Below are 22,430 nucleotides of genomic sequence, written 5' to 3' on the forward strand. Positions count from 1 at the left end.
AAAATACAATAACATTTTTTTTAAAAAAAGAAAGAATTAAGGTGTGTACATACATACACCTTAGTAAGATATTTCAATAATAGAAGAGGGCTTTGATTTGTGGATTTTATCAATGATTTCTATATCCATAGCATCTAACATGATTCCAGATACACAACTGTCTGATAAACATATGTGAGTTAAACTAAAACAATATTCTCCCTAAGATATCAAAGTTAAGATTGACCAAACATAATTTTTCATCTACTCACTTCCGCTAATATAAAAAAAAAATACCTGATATACTGTAATTTTGTGTCTTGCTTCCACATATCTCTTAGGATTAAAGGTATGGGGCAATATGACAGAACTCATAAGTAAATGACTGTGAGCAATAAATTGCCTTACATGTGAGTCCAAATCTTAGGGACAAAAGTATACATGTGGATACGCCATTTATTCTCTCATATTCTTACAGGGATGCTCCAACATAGGAAGCAGCAACCTACAGTTCTTATAGCAGAAATAACCTAAGATCACCATCCTTTCAGAGTACACCGCCCAGTACCTCCCTGACTGCGATGAGCAGACCTCCATGGGAAAACCACTCTGCCTTCAGGACCAACAGGAAGAGGCACTTTGCCAGGCATCTTTTGAACAGTGCCCATTAAGAGCCCTGCCGTAAACCTCCTGTTTCCACCCTTCCTACCCTGAGAGTCCTTGAGAGTCCTTCCCTGTGCTCTTCCTTGCTCATCGCAGCTTTCTCTTCTGATTTTCTGGAGGTTTCTGTGGAAGAAGTTAGAAATCACAGGGAAAACAACTGGCTTTTTATTTTGTATCCCTTCCTAGGGATACAAGACTCAACTATGGAAGGGCTCAAGGTTATCTTAGGGTAACTTTACTTACAAGTATACAGAATAGGTCCTGATGGAAGGATTGCCTTTCCAAACCATTCTAGTAACTCAGACCGTGAGTGCCAATTGTTCAGGGAAGGAAATAAATAAAAACTCCTGCAAAAGTTCTAGATCCAAGACTTTAAGACTATGTTCACCAATTGTTCAAGAGCCAGTGCCAGTGGCTCTGTAGGAATAATAAAGGAGGTGGTTCATATTAATCTTAAAGGAGGAAAACCAGGAATTATGAAGGCAGGTGAGAGTACCATTGGATCTGAGCCTTTCATTCATTTATTAATGCCATAAACATTTGCCGAGCTCCTCTATATACAAGGCAGCATGGTGAGATGAATCAGAGTTCCTGGCTGAAAGAAACAACAACAAAATTCTACCCCTTTTATTCACATTCTCAGGATAATCACTTAGTATTCTCAGATGTGTTTTCTATTGCCTTACAAGTGAATAATTAGAGAAAGGGATCCAATAATCTCACATTTCTGTACATGGAGAATCATGGGAACCATTATAACAAACAAATTAACAGTGCAGGGATGGGGCAGGGGCTGGTTTGAATATTCTATTCTGCCACATATTAGCTGTGATGTTCATATGCAATTTACGTATCCTCATCTGCTAAAAAGGAATAACACATAATGTTATATGTAATATAAAAATCATCTTGCACTATGTCATTCATGTAGTAAAGGTTCAGTAATAGTGAAGACCTCAGGACATAAATGCAATAAAGGGAAATCAATACTGCAGAAGACTTAGCCCTCTACCAGGTATATGAAGATCCCACTAAGGGAGTCAGGGAAGAAGACCTTGTATCCTGAATCACTCCCATGGAGTGATTTGGTTTCACCCTCAGAATGGTCCTTGTGACGTTGGATGTCACTGTTTTGCAGATAAGAAAGATGAGAAAAACAGAGTCGACCTGACCAAGCTCAACAGAGCAAGTGAGACAGGAGTCCCGCTCCATCTGACTGCAGTGTGAAGGCTCTTTCCTCCAAGCCACGGGCTCTCGAAGTGTGGTCTCGGAGGAGCAGCATGGTCACACCTGGGAGCTTGTCACAAATACAAATCATCAGTCATATCCAAACCCATGAAGTCAGATACTTTGGGGGAGGGGCCAGCTTCTACATTTCAAGGAGCCCTGCAGGGGACACTGATACACGCTCCAGTGTGAGAACCAGAATCCTGGTCCTTTTGTATTTAACAAAGCATGGAAAAAAGCCCTGGGCTTCCAGTTTGAATTTGCACCAACACCTCAGCAAGGAGTCAGGTAATGCTAACAAGCTGCCCTAGCTCCATTCCAGCCCACAGTGCATGTAAGAAAGAAAAGTGAAAATTAATGACATTTTAATTAATCCATTTTTAAATACTTTTTTGTTGTTGTTATTGTTACTGAGGATTAAACCCAGGGCTGCTTAACCACTGAGCCACATCCCCAGTCGTGTATGTATGTGTTTGTGTGTGTGTGTGTGTGTGTGTGTGTGTATGTTGTGTGCATTTTTTTTTTTTTAATTTTGAGACAGGTTCTCACTAAATTGCTTAGGGCCTCACTAAATTGCTGAGGCTGGCTTTCAACTTGTGATCCTTCTGCCTCAGCCTCCCAAATCACTGGGATTATAGGTGTGGATCACCACACCTGGCCCATTTTTATATCTTTAAACCTCTGTCCTTGGACAGCACTAACAACGCTCCAAGGAGAGAAGCCTTGCTCCTGGTTGTGACAAGGGATAGTGCCACTTCCTCCTATTCCACTTGATCTCGGGCAACATGATCATGCATTAAGCACCTGCTAGGTGCAGACACTGGGAGAGCAGTGGAAAATAAAACCTTCAGGGAGTGTATGATCTGATTTCTCCCAGCAATAGCCTCCTGTTGACTTTTCCTAGAGCCCCTGGACTCCCAAGAGTTCCTTCCTCTTCTATTCCTCCCCACCCTCAAACCCATCTACATTTAGAATAAAAATAACTACCATCCTAAGCAAAAAGGTTGTTAAGACAAACCAGACCACTATCACCACCTCTGGACCATACACCACCTACCCACTCGAGGCACATTGTGGAGCTGACTGCAGTTGTGTTCTGAATGTTTGTTCCTTCCTGCCCCAAAGTCACATGTTGAAATCCTATGCCCCCAACAGTGATGGTTTTAAGAGGTGAGTCCTCGAGGTGCAAATTGGTGCAACTGTTCTGGAAAGCAATATGGAAAAACTTTGAATGGAACCACCATTTAACCCAGTTGTCCCATTCCTCAGTCTATACTCAAAGGACTTAAAAATCAGCATACTATAGTGATGCAGCCACATCGATGTCTATAGCAGCTCAATTCACAATAGCTAAACAGTGGAAGCCACATAGATGCCCTTCAGTAGATGAATGGATAAAGAAACTGTGATACACACACACACACACACACACACACACACAATGGAATATTACTCAGCCTTTAAAAAGAATAAAACTATGACATTTACAGTTAAATGGATGGATTTGGAGAATATCATGCTAAGCTAAGTAAGCCAATCCTGAAAAACCAAAGGCCAGATGTTCTCCCTTATAAGTGGATGCTAATCCACAATGCAGGGGGGTGGGGTGCAGAGCATGGGAAGAATAAGTAATTTTGGGCAAAGTGGGGTGGGAGGAAGAGACATGAGAGGAGGAAAGATGGTGGAATGAGATGGACATCATTACCCTAAGTACATGTTTGACTGCACATGTGGTGCAACTCTACATTGTATACTACCAGAGAAATGAAGAGCTGTGCTCATTTGTGTACAATGAACCAAAATACATTCTGCGGTCATGTATAACTAATTAGAACAAATTAAAAGAAAAAAAAAGAGGACTGGGGATGTGGCTCAAGCGGTAGCACGCTCGCCTGGCATGCGTGCGGCCCGGGTTTGATCCTCAGCACCACATACAAAGATGTTGTGTCTGCCGAAATCTAAAAAATAAATATTAAAAATTCTCTCTCTCTCTCTCTCTCTCTCTCTCTCTCTCTCTCTCTCTCTCAAAAGGAAAAAAAACAGGTGAGTCCTTTGGAGGGTGATTAGGATCCGTGCTCTCATAAAAGAGAACTGGGAGAGACCCTCACTCCTTCCACCATGTGAGCAAGAGTCAGCCTCTGAGAACCAAAAATGAAAATCCTCAGCAGACACTGGGTCTGCTGGCACCTTGATCTCGGACTTCTAGCCTCCAGAACCATAGAACAGAGAAGCAGACAGGTATGAAAAAAAAAAAAAAAAAAAACAGTTTTCCAAGCAACCACTGTCCCAGCAGCCCAGTCACTCCAAGCTGTTCTGGCCACTGAGCCATGTTCCTAGAGACCTCAGCATGGTCTGAGAAATCACTCTGCCACCAAGACCCGGGTCCTCCCGCCCTCTAATTCGATGTTTTCTGAGCCATGCTGGGAACAGTGAGATGCTGGAATCATCACAACTAATCAGCTGCACTGGCTAAAAGCACAAATGCCCTTACTCTTTATTGACTACATAAGAGTCACATTGCTTCCCACTGAAAATAAGTACTATTTGAAGAATAAAAGACCCTAATGTATATTCCACCTGCTGCTAGCCAGGCCTCTGAAAGTCGTTCCTTTGCTGAATGATTCCAGCTGCTGCTCCCCTTTGTGCTGGCTTTTATGGGCTGTAGGGACGGATACAGGAGGTGTAGGTCAGTTTTTTAGGGGATGTAGAAGTCTTGCCCTCTCAACCCCACACATGCTTCTCCTTTCTTTCCTCCTCCTTCCTGGAATTAATAGGGATAGACTTTGCTAAAACATCCCATTAAATGCCCGTAGATAATTCTAGTCTGTACACACATGCCTAGAAAACTGAAATGACTTCATCCAAACTCATATATGACTTTAATACCTGGGGAAGGAGGAGTGGTGGGCTTATAATATTTATGTTTTCCTGTCTCTTCTCTGAACTCATAGGCAATTTGCAGAATAAAACCCTTACATGTTTTTCCCATCAATTGAAGTATTTGAATCAATACAATAGGCAGAGATTTTTTTTTCCCTTTTTTAAATTTTTCCCTGCACACGCCTCAGAATGCGCCTGCTAGAACTTGGTGTCATAAATCCCCGTATAAAATTCCCTGTGGCTTAACTTGCTCATAAATGTGCAGCATGTAGTCATGTTATATGATTCCTAACCTGGACATAAATTTCCTGTAGTCTACTGGTGCCTTCAGAGGAGCTAATATGTTCACCTGCTTGTTTTCCAGCCAATAAACCCAGAACAGGTGAAATGAGGAAATTTAAAGACAATCAAAAGGGAGAGTTCAAAAGAATGGACAAAGCCATCTGGCATGCCTGGGCGCTGCCAACCTCAAATACGAGACCCAGTGAAATTTTAAGTGGAATTTCTAGTTTTCCCTTCTTTTCAACCCCAGCTTGTCTCTAAGAGGAAGTGCATTGTTCTTAGACACTGACAAGTGGAACACGTATTCCTTTCTTCTAAGCCCATATTCTCAACAACCTCTTTCTCCTCTGCATCCCCCCCTGTCCTCCACTCTGGTTGCTTCAGTGTGTTTGGCACTCTCTAGAATTTTACCTTGTAGAATGAGCCTGAGGAGTTTGGAAGCTATTTGTTGAGTTATTAAGGGAGATTTTTTACTTTGGTTTTTTAAAAAAACAAAAACGCAGCAGATGATGACTCTGTGTTGCTGAAAAGTGTTTGCTAAATAAAGAATAACTTTCACTAGGAGTATAAATATAGCCTTCAGTACAAATTTTGTTAAATGTATCAAAATCCTTAAAAGGATGAACACTGTTTGACTCAGTAATTCCACTTTTTTGAATTCATTTCTAGGAATTCATTGTCTCAAGAAAGGAAGATGAGCTGTGTGGGAGGCCAACCTTACAGGTGACTGAGTTACACTCCCCAGCTGGGTGCTGAGGCGCTCACTCACAGAAATGGGTGTGTCTTGCTACAGCCCCATGGGTGAAGCTAGGCTTACCTGTTCCTTTGTAATATAACCCCTTGCCCTGTTTAGGATAGAATCTTCCAGGGAAGTGCCTTGTGTGTGTCCCCTTCTCTTACTGTGCCCTTGGGTGTGGCCTACCCAGGTGTCAGTCAACCTGCTGACAGTGGACATCATGAAGATAAACTCAGCCCCCTGACACCTGACCCCTTGCCCCATTTGAATAGCTTCTCCTCAATAAAAGGGGTCAGCGCGTGCTCTTGGTCTCTCTCTTTTTCTGCGGACCCTTAAGGTCAGAGAAGCCGTCACAGCGACCCCAAAGAAAAAGGTATTTGTGTCTCTTGTGTGGTTATTTCGTGCAGCCCAGTTAGCCCAGTTTAACTAGAGTGACCCCTGAGCCTTTTAGTGGCAAGAACAGAAACCCGGCAGAGCTGGGTGTGGTGGCGCGTGCCTGTAATCCCAGCAGCTCAGGAGGCTGAGGCAGGAGGATCTCAAGTTCAATGCCAGCCTCAGCATAAGTGAGGCACTAAGTAACTCGGTGAGACCCTGACTCTAATAAAATACAAAATAGAGCTGGGGATGTGGCCCTATTTTGTGGCCAAGTGCCCCTGGGTTCAATCCCTAGTACCACAAAAAAATGAAAAGACAAGAAGATACAAAGACAAAGATGTTCATTGCAGTGTTATTTAGCCCAGGAAAAGGTGAATGCAAGCTAACTGGCCAGAAATAGGAAATTGGTGAAATAAACTCTGATATATTCATAAATGAAGAATATTATTTAGTCCTTAAATTGATTATGGAAATCTCAGGATTTTGTTTATTTTGTTTTGTTTTTTAGAAAAAGGATAAAGAAGTTTTATTGCTTTTGCTAGCAAAGGAGAAACACAGGGAATTCAAGTCCCAGAGTCTGTGGTTCTGCCCATTAGGGAGAACAAGGGGGTTTTAAGGAGGTGATTCGAAGTCTACATTTGTAAGGATGGCCTCAGCCTAAGCAACTCCATTTTAAAATAAACCTGTAGTCTCACCAGGCACAAGCCCACAGAGCCCTTCAATATGTCACAAGGGATAGCCTGATAAAACAAGTCCCTTTCCACAATGCTGATAAGAGTCAGAGTGAAGTCACTTGATATAAACATGTCATTTGCCTTAACCCTGATAAGAGTCAGAAGGGTAATACCAGGGTGGAAACCATCAGATCATAGGCCCTGACTCTAAGATGTGAGATGACACTAAGAAACCTGGTATCAGCTTATAGGGACCAAAAGGGTGCACAGAAGCCCCAAAATTTAGTATTAATAATGGAACAAATGAACAGACATTCAAGCCAGCCGATACTGATGCACACGTGCTGGAGAGTCTGATGAGGACCTGGAATGACATCCCAACTCTTCTCATCATTTTCCTGATCCTCTGCATTGTCCTCATGCTCTCAAACTCTACAGCCTCTTGACCCCTGTGAGAATGGCGACTTCTCCTTAGGACCGTTTCCTCAACCAGCCATCAACTCCACACTGAGAGAAGCCTCCATCGGTTCTTGTCCTGATCACTGTGGTCTGAGTGTGCATCTTCTGGACTTAAGATCTAAAACTTAAGACTTTAAATCTAGCACTTAAACTTAGCATGCAGAGGGAATGTCTGTAATAGGTCTGTCTTGATTAAGAGTGTTGCTGTGCTTAGAGTTAACTTAGAATTTGTTTGCTTTGAATTAGTTGTGTTTATTGCTTTTAATCCGTCTGAATTATTGTGTTTGTAGTGCCCAGCCTAAAGGATTGTCATTTCTTGATTAAGAACCTATACAGTGAAATTGTATTGAGTGATTTTGAGTGAATAAAACATTGAAAAGGGCATTAGCACATGGACATTCTTTATTTCTCCCCTCAACTGCATATGTAGCACCTTTGCCCATTGCAACAACTTTCCAGAGTCGTAATTCACCTGTTAATCGGGAAGTCATTTCTTAGACCTTTTGGTCCCATCCCAGAAGTTCCAAATTTAAATTCATTCCTGTGGTGGGCAGCTGCTCAAGGGCCCTTAATATTTGATTAGGATAGAGAACAAAAGTTATCCTGAGATTAGGGAGGGGAAGATTAGGGATGGAGAGATTAGGGAGGAGGTAGGAGAGAGAAAAGGTAGAAACTGTTTTAAAACCAAATAGCAGTGGCAGAGCAGCAAGGGCTACTACATCCAAAATATAAAGTGGACCACTGTTACATTTTCCCACTTCCGTTTCTACTTTCCATTTCTGTGGGAAAACGGGCAATGACGTGAGATCACAGGTTTTGACAAGAATGTCTACTACATAATAATAAAACTAAAAAAAAAAACAAGCTATCAAACAAGTTTTATAGTTATTATCCTTCTCAGAAGTGAACATATGCATTCATAATTTGTGAAATTTCTCCTGTGGAATTTTTTAGGAGACCACACATACTGAAGTTCAATAAGTACACATTAGGAAACTGTCGTGCTAAAATACCATTACGCTTCCCCTCCAATTATAGTGAAGGAAAAGCGTTTCCCATGAAGACCTGAGACTTTAAGCCCTCTCCCATGTTGGGCTCATTATAATCATGCTATTTCTGGGTCAACATGACATACAACCCTCTTCCATTTTGAAATAGTTTTCATTGAAAAAAAAAAACCTAGGTTTTATTTGTGGAAGCTTTTAGGGACCCTGGCATAAATAAGAATACACACATCAAGGACAGCTGTTTCCACATAGTGTCAGGAAATATTTCATTGTAGTGGCTTCTCTTGAATGGAAGCCAAAGCCTGAATTGGAATGAAAAAGTCTTACAAGTAAGTTTCTCTAAACAGATTTAGTATGCATTTCTGTGAAAGAGCTTTACACACATTCTCATTCTAATTAAAAACATAATTGCCAACATATATCTTTATGCTATGAATATTTTAATAAAGGAAATTCAAAGACTTGCAATTACATACATCTCTTAAAAGTCTAATTATTCACTTCAGGAAAAAAAACCTTGAAGCAAACAATAAAAGCAATTGTTGGTATTACTTCTGACATCTAATTCTCTAGCTTTGATTACTTACTGTAAGTGATACTATAAGTTGATATCAAAGACCCCTACTCTAGCTATCAGAGTAACCCTCAATGCTGGCTACCCCATAAAGTGACCCAATGAGTTTGACTTAAAATGTCTGGAGTAGAACCCTGATGTTAAAAGGTCTTAAAAACTTCCTAGGATCTCTAACATGTAACCATTATTTAGAAGTTCTGTACTTTTATAATCAATATCCATTAATTGGCGATATTCTGGAAGCTGAAATGAATGAAATGCAAAAGGTTGTTTCTGGTTTTTTGTTTTTTGTTTTTTTTTTGGTGCTGGGGACTAATCCCCAAGGCCTTGTGCATGCTAAGCATATACTCCACCTGAGCTATACCACCTTCCATAGGTTGAAATGGATTTAAACCATCATTTCACCCAACTCTTATTTTGCAGAGGGAGACTCAGAGGCTGGCAGCTCCTTCCCTCATTTTCTTGATAAGAAAACACGAGATCAAACTTTCTTGGGGACTTGTTTCAGTGGCTTCTCACATTTACTCAAGTCTCAACTACTTTGTACCCTGCATAGGAAGAAAATTCTGCAGCCACCCTCTTCCCATTCAGTCAGTGGGATTCAGTAAAGTCTTAATAAGGATGAAGACAAAAGCCATCATTTTTGAATACTTTTCCTGCATTAGGCATTGCCTCACATGACAGCTGTCTACAGCAGGAACTATTCCATCCCCATCTTAAGACAAAGAAACTTAGATTCAGAAGATTCAATATTTTGCCCTAGATCAGACAGCTGGAAATGGGGCAAATGGAGTCTGAACTTAGACCAGTTCAACCTCAGTCACCAGGACAGAGAAAAATCAAAGAAAAGCTCTACCTGGAATACATCCATAACACAGAACCCTGATTTTTATTAACAGAGATGAGGTCTCAGAGAGACCTCAAATAATTTTGTTTCTATATGTACTGCTAAGTGGCAGGAAGGGAAAGAACAGAAATTTGATAGGAAAAGGATAAAAATAAAGTTCTTGATGCTAGGGGTAAATGCTCTGACAAAGAAATTTCACAAACAATGTACATGGACCTTTATTGTAGGACAAATGACAGTTGGGGGTGCTCAGCTTTCATGGGTAGAGCCCTGACCATCATTCCTGAGTTTGGCCAGGACTGATTTCCTTAGAAATAGGCTTCAGGTCTCACTCTATACATTTACACATGCTCCTCAAACTCCTTGGGCCTCCCTTTCTCCCCTCCTTCACCTAGCTAATTCCTGCTCATCTTGCAAGATTGTTTAATGTGCCAGGACTTCCCTGGTCTCTGAAGACTAGATTATATGTTCTTCTTTTGTGCAACCATAAGAGCCAATGACAATGCCACCAAGACATGCTAGGTTGACTTGTCTGTGAACTCTTCTGCCGGACACCAAAATACCATTTCCTTAAAGTAAGGCCTGGCTATCCCCAACGGGAAGACCCTTCCCTAGCACAGAGTAGGCACTCAACCAATGGATGTGGGAAGACTGCACAAATAGATAATAAATATACTCCTTCCAGATAGGTAGACAGAATAAAGCACACAAATGCTTTACTGCAACAGAGAAAATAATTCCCACAATTGGCCTGAGAAACTCATAAGGAGGGAAATATTTCAGTATGAGAAGTGACGTTAATGAAGACTGGAGTGTCCAGTGACACTCTCTCTGGACTCCACCCCCATCCCCTGGGCAGGTCCTATGCAATAGCTAGAACAAAAGCTGCAGACCTGAGAGCACAATATTCTGCATCAAAGAGGAAAGAACTTTTGAAGTTTCATGGGCAATCCAGGAGGAAGGAGTGAGGAAGAGATGATAAAAATATGATAAAAATATCATCAGTGAGATGATAAAAATCAATATACTCTGCAATGTTGTCAACTCCTATTGACACACAAAATTTTTTTTAATAAAGCCAAAACCTATGAACTTTTTGTCAGCTTTGTTTCTGGATTTATTGAAGCATAATTGATAAATAAAAATTGTGGGTATTTGATGTGTACAAAGTGATATCATGGTATACATATATATTTGGTAATGATTACCACCACCAAACTGACATACCCATCCCTCACATAGTTATATTGGTGTATGTGTGGTGAGAATACTTAGCATTACTTCTCTTAGCAAGTTTTCAGTATATAATACAGTACTCTTAAGTAGAGTTCCCATGCTATACATTAGATCCTCAGAAATCATTCATCTTACAACAAGTTTGTGCACTTTGACCTATTATCTCCCCCTTTGTCCCCTGGCAATTCCCCACCATTCTACTTTCCATTTCTCTGGACAACTCAGGATTCTTAATGTAATCAACATTTTGTAGATTTAAAGAAGAGGCTGAGTTTCACTCTAGAGCTGATACGGAAATAGCGCATTAGGACAAAACAGCTAAAGCCAGTGATTTCAACAGCGCCTGATGTCTCCTCTAAGGGTTGCGTCTATAAATCAGAGCCCTGAGAGGATGCTGATTAGTTGCACGGACAGTGTCAACACTCAGAATGTGATGGAAACAGCAAGGACCCTGTTCAAATGAACCCACAATGGAGATGTGGTTGCAATTAACAGCACTAATAAAGATAGTAGGTTATGAGCTTTTTCTATAGGTCAAGCATAGTCAAATCTCACAATTTCAGATGCACAGATGTAATTTAATGTCCAAGGGACATCCCAGCATGCCGAAGGGCTTCCTTTCCTATGTGACATCAAGAATGACCATGACAGCCACAGGAACAACACAACCCAAGACATTCTCCTATAACTGTCCACTGACTGGAGCTGGGGAGGAGAAGGACAGGGCAGCTCAGACACAGCCTGCCATGCAGGATGGAGCCAGGACTGGGGGTTCAGACTCCCAGACTTAAGAAAAAGAGAATGACGGATGGACCAGGGCTGCATGGGAGGTCCTGGGAGGTGAACTATGTCAAGAGTAGTTGAAGGAACTAGAAATGTTTGGCCAGAGAAGACAAGGTCTGGCCACGAGAAGGCTGTGAGGAGAGAGAGAGAGAAATTCTTCATATTTTTGAAAAGTCGTCTCATAAAGGCAACATGAAATGTGACCTATGTGGCACAAGAGAGCAGAGCTAAGATTGATGAGTAAAAAGTTCAAGGATGTGAGATTGGATTTATATGAGGAAGAATCCTCTGCCATTATGGTTTTCCACGATGTCAGTTCTGCTTCTAAGGGAGCATTCTGCACATCGATAGGGGCTCTTTTGATTTCCAGTCTAGTCATATCTGAGTGTTTAAATACACTTTTTCAAATTTCTATCCTGTTATTCTCCCATTGCATCCCAGTTGAGGCAGTATATTAATTGTTGTTCCTGCTCTTAATTTATGCATGTTAATTGTATCATCTATGGATTTCATTCTAGAACAGAAAAGAAGCTGTTAGCAAATACACATTACGAAAATGGAGCCCTTAGTTTGCTTCCAATGGAAGCTACTGCTCTGGCAGAAAGGTGACCGACCAAAGGATTGTAGTCAAATCCGTCCTGCAAACCTGTGTGGTTTGTTCCACGTTCTTCAAATTTTTGAATTAGTTGCTGACATTTAAACAATCGGTGACACATAAACATGCAGCTGGCATGCTTCACCATTGGTTGGCAAAAACTTATCCCAGAGAAAGAAGGTACATCTCCCTAGTGGTCACTATGTCACCAGTTTCCCTCCACCCATTTACACCACCTGCTGAGGCTTTTAGGAATCAGTGTGGTCCCCACTCTCCATTCAAGCTCACAATAAATCAACGCAGTGCTCATCCATGGGCTGGCACTCCTCCCTGGCAGACGCCACATGTGGGTGACTGTCTAGGCTGGTCCACCGTGTGGGGAAGACTGAGTCATCTGCTTTGGAAAGAGTTCTCAGCTTTTCAGGGCTGTGGCTCGTGAGGGAATCTCAAGACGCATCCATGCTTTCCCCAGAAAAAATACACAGCCACACAAAATGTTGCTTCTAGTTTCAATTCCTATAGACCCCTTTTTATTTTATCATGCAACTCAAAATTAAAATTCCAAATCTAGTAGGCAGTCGAGTCTCACTGGCTAGCCAAACCACACTTTCCACCCCAACTCTAATTTGGGTGATTTTTTTCCATGTGTACCCAGATAATTTTTAGGTGGACTCCCCTTAAGGAATAATGACATTCGGTGTGCTACACCTGTGGACAGTCGGGCAGCTGCTGAACCGATGGTTAAATAACTGGTTCTTTGAATAAGGCAAGCAGCATCTAGAATATGCTATTCTTGCAAACTGCCTGCTTCCCAGGGGTCCCCAACCTGACCACAACCAATAAATAAAATCTATTGTAGGACCATTTGCCCTCCTTCTCCAGCGACTCCTTAGGCCTATAATTAAATAACGAAGACAGCGATAGCAACTAGGTTAGACAGCAGACTTACAGAAATGAAATGTGGCAGCATTTATTTTCTAGAGGAAAAAGTGCTTTAAAGCCTGGGCCCAATCATATAAATATTTCATTTTTATGTTTCTCTAACAAAAGATCCCCCAGCCCTCTCCTGCATTGTGTAGCATTCTCAGACTTCTTCCAAAGCCATGCATTAAAAATATTTTGAAGTATACATTTTTATAGAAACCTAGTTTTCCTCAGCAAGAGGAGAGGGTTAAAATATATAGCATTAAAAAAAATTACAAACAAGCCTTTAATTTGGCACATGTCCTTCCGGTGATTTAAACCCATTAAACCACAGTGGTTTATGGCTAAAATTAGAATCAGACATAACAAAAACAAGTTATATAGAAGAGTACTGGGAACAAGCTTCAGAGATGATAAAAAAAATAATACAATAATGAATATATAATGAAACTGTGCTTCAAAAGCACACAACTCTTGCTATTCCCCAAGCAAATATTAATACAAATACGGAAGAAAACTAACTATAAAAGTTGATTTACATTTTCTTAAAACAAGGCAGTGTTTTCACAAGGCACCTTTCATCAAGCAATCTTATGACTTCAGAGAGCACTGGATAGAGAAATATTCCCCAAATCCAATAAAGCTCCGTTGCACCATTTAAAATAACTGCCAGGAAGTGGGACATACTGGGACAGAATCTTGGATCAAACTACTATGTTGTTATATCACTGTTTATAAATGGAAAACTCAATTATGTTACTGAATAGCCTGCCTGTTGGTGAATTACTAAAAGACTTTGAAATAATGGACAAAAAAAATTTCCTCTCGCATCCACTCTCACTGGGACGTGGGTGCTTTCTCACTTGGCAGTCAGATACGCGCCCTTCAGAACCAAATTGTTCTGGCCAGAAATGCCTTGTACCCTTTACTTGAAACCGAGCACAATAGTGCATTTTACACAGCGACAGGCATTATCCTGGGGAGACTCTGTGTTGTCACTCTGATCGTTGACTTAAATTGCTTTTGCTTTGTGCTTTCCAAAAGCCAACCTCCATTCTCCATTACCAAGTCGGGCAATGGACTGAGGAAAAATCATGGCCCCTCTCCCGGCTACAAGTGTTGGCTCTAGAAGAATACAGAAAAACGGGCTTGAATGGATGAGGTGGAAAGAGACATGGGCAAGTGGGGAAAGTTCGAGACTAGTCAACTAAAGTAAACTATCTTTATCCAACAGCCAGGTTTCAAAAGCGCTAATAAAGGTAAATCTTCTTTTCCTTTTGGCATTAAGAAATTGAAAATTCCTTGTTTTATGGGTTTCTTTCTTTCTTTGGTGCCAGGGATTAAACTCAGGGGCACCCAACCACTGAGCCACATCCCCAGCCCTATTTTGTAGTTTATTAGAGACAGGGTCTCACTGAGTTGCTCACTGCCTTTGCTGAGGCTGGCTTTGAACTCATGGTCCTCCTGCCTCAGCCTCCCGAGTCACTGGGATTACTGGCATGTATCGGTGAGCCCAGCTATGGGTTTCTTTTGAACGGAGCTGAGATATGAATATAACCAAGATGGGATCGAATCTGGGCATATTATCTCCAGAACCAAGTCCTTCCATATTAAGAACACCACATAAACGTCTGCAGCAAGACCTCCCAGTCAGGTGGAATCAGTAGGCACACAGCACCTGGTCCTGTGCAGCCCTATCCTCCGGGTAGGACAAGTTGGGCAGGGCTTCTGGACCCTCCTGTAAGAGGACACATACCCTTTTTTTTTTTTTAATACCGTTAACATCCATCTCAAATTTTCTGTCCCAAGTAGGCTTTGAAGAAAGAAGGAAGGAAGGAAGAAAGGGAGGGACTCCTTTCAAGTGAGATTCTTTAAAGTGAACTCCATACAGTTTGTTATCCCAGTCCCAGAACCCTGCCCCCTCCTTTCTATATGGCCCTGACCTAACTATATTCCACTGGTACCTGATCATCTTCCCAGTCCTGAGAATTCAGACTTCAGGGTGCTGTAGGCCAGATGGAATCTTTACCTCCTGAGGTGGAATCTTGGAGGCCCTCAAGGGAGTGAAGACTCTAGAAACGTATGCAGTATAGGTCAGTGTTTTGTCCCAACGGAGGAAGTTTTAATATGTCCCCAGAGACATTGGTTCTGAACATATTTTTAAAAGCTAACATCCAACAAATTAATGCTTCCAACTACCCTTTCATTTGGTCACTACTGGCTCTATTTTGTTCTTTCAATAGAACTCACTGGTACCAACCATCAGTGAGCCCTGGATCTAAGTCCAGTAATCAGAGGGTCAGAGAAAAATCTACTCTGTGCTGCCCTCCTCCTTCTCCTCCTCCTCCTCCTCCTCCCCTTCTTTCTCCTTCTCATCCCCCTCCTCCCATAGCCCTAGGCTCATTGAATTTGTGTGTCTATAACACAGGATGCTGCCTTGAGTTTTTCTTTTAGAAATTATGCAAAATTTAGAAATCCACAGGCCAACATAACTTCTGAGGAAGAACAAGAAAAAGACAGAGAATCCTAGTGGTGCCGGAAAGACTCAGGGGCACATAAACCTTGAGGTCAGTGCTGCCTAGGAGCTAAAAGAAATCATAATAAGACTTAGTTTCTTTTCATCTTCAAAGTCCTTCATAAGCTCTAAATCATTCATCCTACCACACTGCTGTAATCATGCGATTTGGCAGAAGCAGAAGACCTTTCATCTCTGGATCACAAAGCACTCTATAAATGCCAATTAATCCTTACAACTGCCCTGGGAGGTGGTGGAATATCAACTCCCCTGCTTTGTACAGAGAGAGGTTAAGCGATTTGGCCCAACCCACACAGCAAATTGGCAGAAGTAAGTTGAGAACTTGGTCTGGGTGTTCTATTCCTGGGCTTGGACATCGGAGGTGGAAAGTCAAAACGATATCTAAATCACCTTACACAGTGTCTGGCACATAGCATGTGCCTCCGTAATCATTTTAAATGAATAAGTTGGATATCTTTATATTTCCCGTTGTCTGCTGGATGTCTCAGATTTGCTAACACATCCTCAACTCAGGTTCAAATTTCTTCTCCAACCTGGCTTTCAGCATTAGATTTTATGTGTTCGTTCTCCGACCAACCCTGTAGAAAAAGTGATAAGACGGGCAGCAGCCCTCTGTCAAGGAAATGACATCCAGAGAAAATGAGACAGACAATAGTCAGGAACATAAGTAATGTTAGATAGTAAGAAGGGAGACGTGACAGTAAACAAAGCCCAACCACTGGGAACCAAAGGGCCATCCGGTTGTCATTGTAGATGCCAAGCAAGAACTACAGGCCTGGGCCCAGGGTATTCTGAGGAGTCCAGGCATTGGTGGTGATGGCCTCTCCTAAGCTATGAGCGAGAAGAAGGCTGATCCCCAGAGGCAACCTGCACCTGTGCACTGCCCCCAGGTGTAACACCAGAAATACTTGCTTGTCCCACATGGACTGCTTACCTCCGGTATTCACTTATCTGCTCTTTCACTCATTATATATTTACTCAGCATCTATTAAGTGTCAGGCTCCTGGCTTATCTCTACACTCAGTGGCCACATCAGGAGACAGGCCAACAACGACCCGTCCCTCTACTGTTTATTTTTAATTTTTTAATTGTAGTTGGACACAATATGTTTATTTTATTTATTTATTTTTATGTGGTGCCGAGAATTGAACCCAGGGCCTTGCAAGTGCTAGAAGCAATCGCTCTACCACTGAGCCACAGCCCCAGCCCCTAGTGTTTTTCTTAATACTACTTATTTTTTATTGAGAAATAATTTGGGGTCTAGTACTAATGAAAAGGGAAGCAAATACAAATAAATGATCAATGGCTTTTAAAGTAAGTGCATTTTTTTTCTTTTTTTAAACTAATAGACTTTATTTTTTTAAACAGTTTTAGAGTTACAGAAAATTTGATGAGAAAGTATAGAAAGCTCCCACCTACTCCCTCACCTCCCCCATCTCCCTAACCGTGGCCACTCCTGGAACTGTGCCTGTCTGAGCCTGTAAAGGAACAAGAGAGACCACTAAGTACATTAACCCCCCACCTTTCAGATCCCTCAAACTTCACAAAAACACTTAATAGAAGAACTCAGGTTACAGAAAATCTAGCTCTTACTTCTCTGACTCAGACTTCAGAAGCAGCTGTGCCCACATAAAATTCCATTTATGTCCTGGGCCAAAGTTGGCATCAGCATAGGGGCAAATTTCAGCATCCTTCTCAGGCTTATTTCCCTATCCTGAGCTCAGGCTAGTGAGCTGAAGGACAGGCAGTAGAAGTGGCCCTCCAAGGAGGCCCTCCTGGAAAGGCTACCAGCAATACCTAGAGGTTTGCATTGCTGATGGACTCAACTGTAAAAGTATTTTCATTTTTCTCAAGTCATATAAGATTTCCCCAGGGCCCATGAGACTTTTTGTTCATGTGGAGAGGACAGCTCTGAAAAGATGGCCTTCATTAGGCCTGTGGTATTTTGTCATTGCTTCTCTAGGTCATAGCAGTCTCCTTTCTGAACATATAAGTGAGTTCAAATGCCCTCAAACCCATCATGTGTCATGTATCAGTCCATTTCGGTTACTGTTCCAAGAAACTTGAAGCTGTGTATCTTTATAAAGAAAAAAAGACTTTTTTAGCTCCCAGTTTTGAAGCATGAAAGTCAAGACTGGGTGGCACCATTCATTTGGCTTCTTGTAAGGGACTAGATCTGATGGCAGATGGCATCACAGCAGAGTACGTGTTTGAATGAGAGACCCCATCACAAGACAAGAAACCAAAGAGTAATTCAGGGGTCAGGCTCACTCTCATAACAACTTGCTCTCACAAGAACTAATTCAGTGCTGCATGAATCCATCCTGAATGACCTGAATCCATCCTGAGGGCAGGCTCCCAACATCCCAAACAATTGCCACCAGGTCCCACCTCTTAAGGTTCCCACCACCTCTCTCATCACCACACTGGAGACCAAGCCTCCAACACATGAATCCTTGAGGGACAAACCACACCCAAACCATAGCACACTGCAAATGTCATTGAGCCAATGGCAGCAGAGACTTCACGACAGAACACAGGGTGCTCGAATCCTTCCGTTTCCATTATTTCATAGATGCACCTACACAGGGTAAGACCAAAGGGAGAAAGTAGAAGAGAAAAGTCTAAGCAGATCCTCAAATTAAAGATTTATTACCTATCAGGATTCACAAAGCAGATTTCTACCAAAACCATCTTTCTAAGGATATGATAATTGATTCCAAGACCTTAAGGAAAGCAGAAACCACTCAGGCACCTGGGTAATTTGTTCATCGATCAGTTGCAAATGGATCCTTCCTTAGAGGGTATTAAATTCAGTCTCCTGAGGAATGTACCAATGAGGAGACTGAGGCCCAAAAGAGCGGAGAGGTCAGGCCGATGTCACAGAGACAGGATGAGTTGGAAATTAAATGTCCTGCCTCTTCTTGAGTTCATTATACACACCTGGAGTAGGTGATTTTCTTTCGATCTCACAAGGATCCCTATTTTTCCAATGAGAAAACTCAATTAGGTAAATCCATTGGTCTCCCTCCAATACCTGCTGCTGCCCTCCAGCCATGTGTCAGTCAACCAGGAGTTTGCTCTTCTCTGTGCACTCTCCAAGAGTGGAGGAGGAGCTGTCAGGACCCCACGGAAGGGCAGGACCAGAAGCTGAGCCAAGGTCATCTGTGTGTTTTCTGCTCCAGGGCACGGAGGAGGTGTGACTAAACTTACTATACCCCAGGATGGCCAGGCCCAGCAGATCCTTAAAACTAGTTACTTCAAATCTACAAAGCCTGAGCTCCAGATCTCAACATTATCTATTTTATAGAATCCGTGTGTCTCCTTCCTGTGAAAGTTCAGATGCAGTACTGTCTCTTGCTCTGAAAAATCTATCTACTGTTCACAGTCCCAGGTGATTAACTGGCCCCTCTTGATTCTGGGTGCATTTGACAGTGTCTGTCCTTCCTCTTGAATTTCTTTGCTCTTTGGTGGCAGATCAGGGCTTGACATCGTCATAACCATGGTCGTGTAACTCCAGAGTGCTCCAAACCCCACTGCTGCCCCAAAACTTTGCCCCATTAGAGGACTGGCTAGAGTCTGTCTCAGGGTGTTGAAAAGCTACTCTACTCCATTTGCTATATTTTGTGCTCCCTCAGAGAAGGAATGGTAGTATCTAGGGTAGATGAGTCCATGTCGGCAGGTAGAAAGGACAAGGGATCTCCCATGAATGATTCTCTGCTTCTCACATACCTGTGGTGGCCTCTAGCTCCAAGAGCACAATCCATGTGAATGAGCTGGCCTTGGAGCCCAAATTAGCCAGCTTACAGCTCCTCACTACCTGATGAAGAACCTTCTCCTCTTTTCAGGTTCTCTTGTGACTCCTACATAACCTTTCCATTCTTTCCACCCCCACCTGGTGTGGTGTTTATTGTAGCTCAGTCTTTCTCAAACTTGAGAAATGTGGGGGAAAACGTAGAGGGCTCACACCTCAGTCTGAGAGACACTTACAGCTGTCACTTTCTGTGATCGTGCAGTGTTGACACCGCTATAAGCCTAAAAGTAAATTTCTTGGTATAAGATAGCCGATGACATGATCCAAATTCAGATTATATTAGTTTTTTTAAAAAATATTAAAACATTAAATATATTCATTATTTTATGTTTAATAACAACAAATATTGAGATTTTTAAAAAGCAAAATTTAAAACTTCTCACTGCATCCATGGATCCCCTAAGAATTCACAGTCATGAGTTCCCTAAGAAATACCTGTAGAAGTAAAGATCATTTTCCCTTTTCACAGATGGGTACAGGAGGCCCCACGGACTTAGATAGGGATGTGTGTGTGTGTGTGTGTGTGTGTGTGTGTGTGTGTGTGTGTACGCCTGCAGCTCAGGAGAGGACTTTATAGTTCTTTTATAGTTAATATTTATTGAGTGTTTACTTCATACACAGATGCTGAAACACATTGTACATTTTATTTATTAACAGTTCTAACAATCCTACAAGTTAGGTATTGTTCTTATCTGTGATTTTACTAATGAAGAAATCAAGACTTAGGAAAAGTTACATGATAACTTAGAGAAGTTACATAATTTGTGACCAAAGACACGCACTAAGCAGAGAAGCCTTTGTCTATGGCCAAAGCCCAAACTCCTCACTTGAACACAATAAAGGTCATCTCTCCCCAACCCCTCTCCTTCACTTATATACCTAATGAGAGCTGGCCTTGGTCCTCGTCACTATCTTGCCACCCCCTCCGGTTGCCACGGGAACCAATGCTGAACCTCACATGGAGGCCTGCCTGAGGCTCCCTCACACAACTAACCCAGCACAAGGTCCAGGATAACTACTAATTGAACACTTACTTGTTATGAAGAGAGAACAGGCAACAACAGAGATGTGTACGTATTATTATTGGTTTCAATTATCCTCCCTTTCTGTTTTCGATTTTATGGATAATTGAATACGAGCTGGAACAAATCCAAGCAAATTAACTTTCTATTATTAAGAGGACGAGAAGACCAAACTCAGGACCATCTCCCTGGGTAGGCCTTCATGTGCTTTTTCCATCCCTCCCGCCCCCGGACCTGCTGCCCTGGTGAATTTCTGGAGAAACACAGCTCCCACATGCAGTAATGGGGGTCATCTGAGGGTGGCAATAAGGCTGACGCCTAGCTGATGAGAGAGCCTCGCTGGCTTGGGCGGATGGATGTTCCCAACTGCTTGACTCCTTCCTGTATCCTCCTCCGGATTTCAAAAGGCCCTGGAAGACACCAGGGCTGCCCGCCGTGATCCACAGGAACAGCAGTCTTGCACCCCACCTCTATCACAAGGACACCATGTGGGGAGACGTGATGGGAAAAGCACATGTTCTGACATGATTAAACTTGCTAACTTTAAGAGGCATTAAAGTCAGGAAATGAAAAGGAGATGAGCCATATTACTTTACCTTTGGGACCCCAGATAGTATATTTATATGATCACCATGAGGTAAAAACATGGAAGGACTCCAAAGTTTGGCATGATCCAACCTGCCAGTTTATTTTCTTGTTTTCCGCTCTAGAATCCTCTCCTGGGGTTGGGGGTGGGGGGTACTGAGTGCTGTCTGGCGCTAAGTGTTTCCAGTCCGAGAACTTTTAACCTCTCCCTGGAGACACCCCTGAATAAATTAGTAGGTCTGATTCTTCCCTTTCATTTCACTTTACTGCCACTGCTTATGTTTGGGGTCCTAAGCTCAAGAAGTCCTCGCTTTGGTGGTTTACACCTTTCAAATTTTTGCTGTCTGTTATCATGTTCCCTGAAGTCATTTCTGGGACCTGGCTCTGTGTTTTGGGTTCCTTTAATCTCTCCTCATAAATCAGTCCCTCCGTTCCCTTCATCATTTTTATTACTTTCCTCTGAACTCTCTCCAATTTGTCTACATATTTCTAGTGCCGGGTGTCTAAATATAATTTGCTGGACTAAAAGTCATATTTGAAAGGACCTCATCAATTAGTCCCCTGTCCTGAGTATTTTCAAAGGGTCCTTGGTATAATTCTAAATACCACTGACTTCTTTACCTTATAAATGCAAAATGAACATCCCTATAACAATGTGATAATGTCATGAGGCCACATGTCACAAGACTGCCTTCAAGAAGAGGCTACTTTTTTTTTCCCGGTCCTCTGGTGCTCAGTAATTAAACCAACTTACAGGGCTCCATCTTACACCTTGGCACATTTTCTAATGCATGCTGTTAAAGATTCCTAGGTATTTTTCACAGGTAACCACACACTTATAGAGATGGCTAGTTCTAAGTTGGCCATTTAGGTAGGACACATTTCTCTGGAGAAACCATGCTATTTATGGTTAAGGCCTGAGAACTGGTCCACAAAATATACCCAATCAAGTTACAAAATATTCATAAACCTCAGAGTGGCCAAGAATAGGATGGAAGGAAAATTCTCACATGCTGTTAACAACGGCAAATTTGTACATCCTTCCTGTGGGGGTAATTTGACCATAGGTATCCAAAATCTTTATAGACTACATGCCCTTTGACCAATGGGTAACCAATGAGATTGCTTCTAGGAAGTTATCATAAGAACATAATTGAAAGGGAAACATAGGAAGTTTATCTAAGTATTATTTATAGCAGTAGGAAAATATTAGAACTAACTTAAAATTTCTT

At 42.0% G+C, this 22,430-nt stretch overlaps 1 long non-coding RNA gene across 1 annotated transcript in view; it reads right to left on the reverse strand.

Annotated features, from left to right (window-relative positions):
* Positions 1-15,567, reverse strand: part of LOC144378627 (uncharacterized) — an 86,172-nt gene extending 70,605 nt beyond the window's left edge. Inside the window, exon 1 of the long non-coding RNA XR_013440534.1 lies at positions 15,206-15,567. This is a non-coding gene — a long non-coding RNA (uncharacterized LOC144378627). The remainder of the gene's footprint in view (positions 1-15,205) is intronic.
* Between the last annotated feature and the right edge of the window lie 6,863 nt (positions 15,568-22,430).

The sequence above is a fragment of the Ictidomys tridecemlineatus genome, chromosome 6, assembly GCF_052094955.1.
Source record: "Ictidomys tridecemlineatus isolate mIctTri1 chromosome 6, mIctTri1.hap1, whole genome shotgun sequence".
In the NCBI taxonomy this organism is placed as follows: Eukaryota; Metazoa; Chordata; class Mammalia; order Rodentia; family Sciuridae; genus Ictidomys; species Ictidomys tridecemlineatus.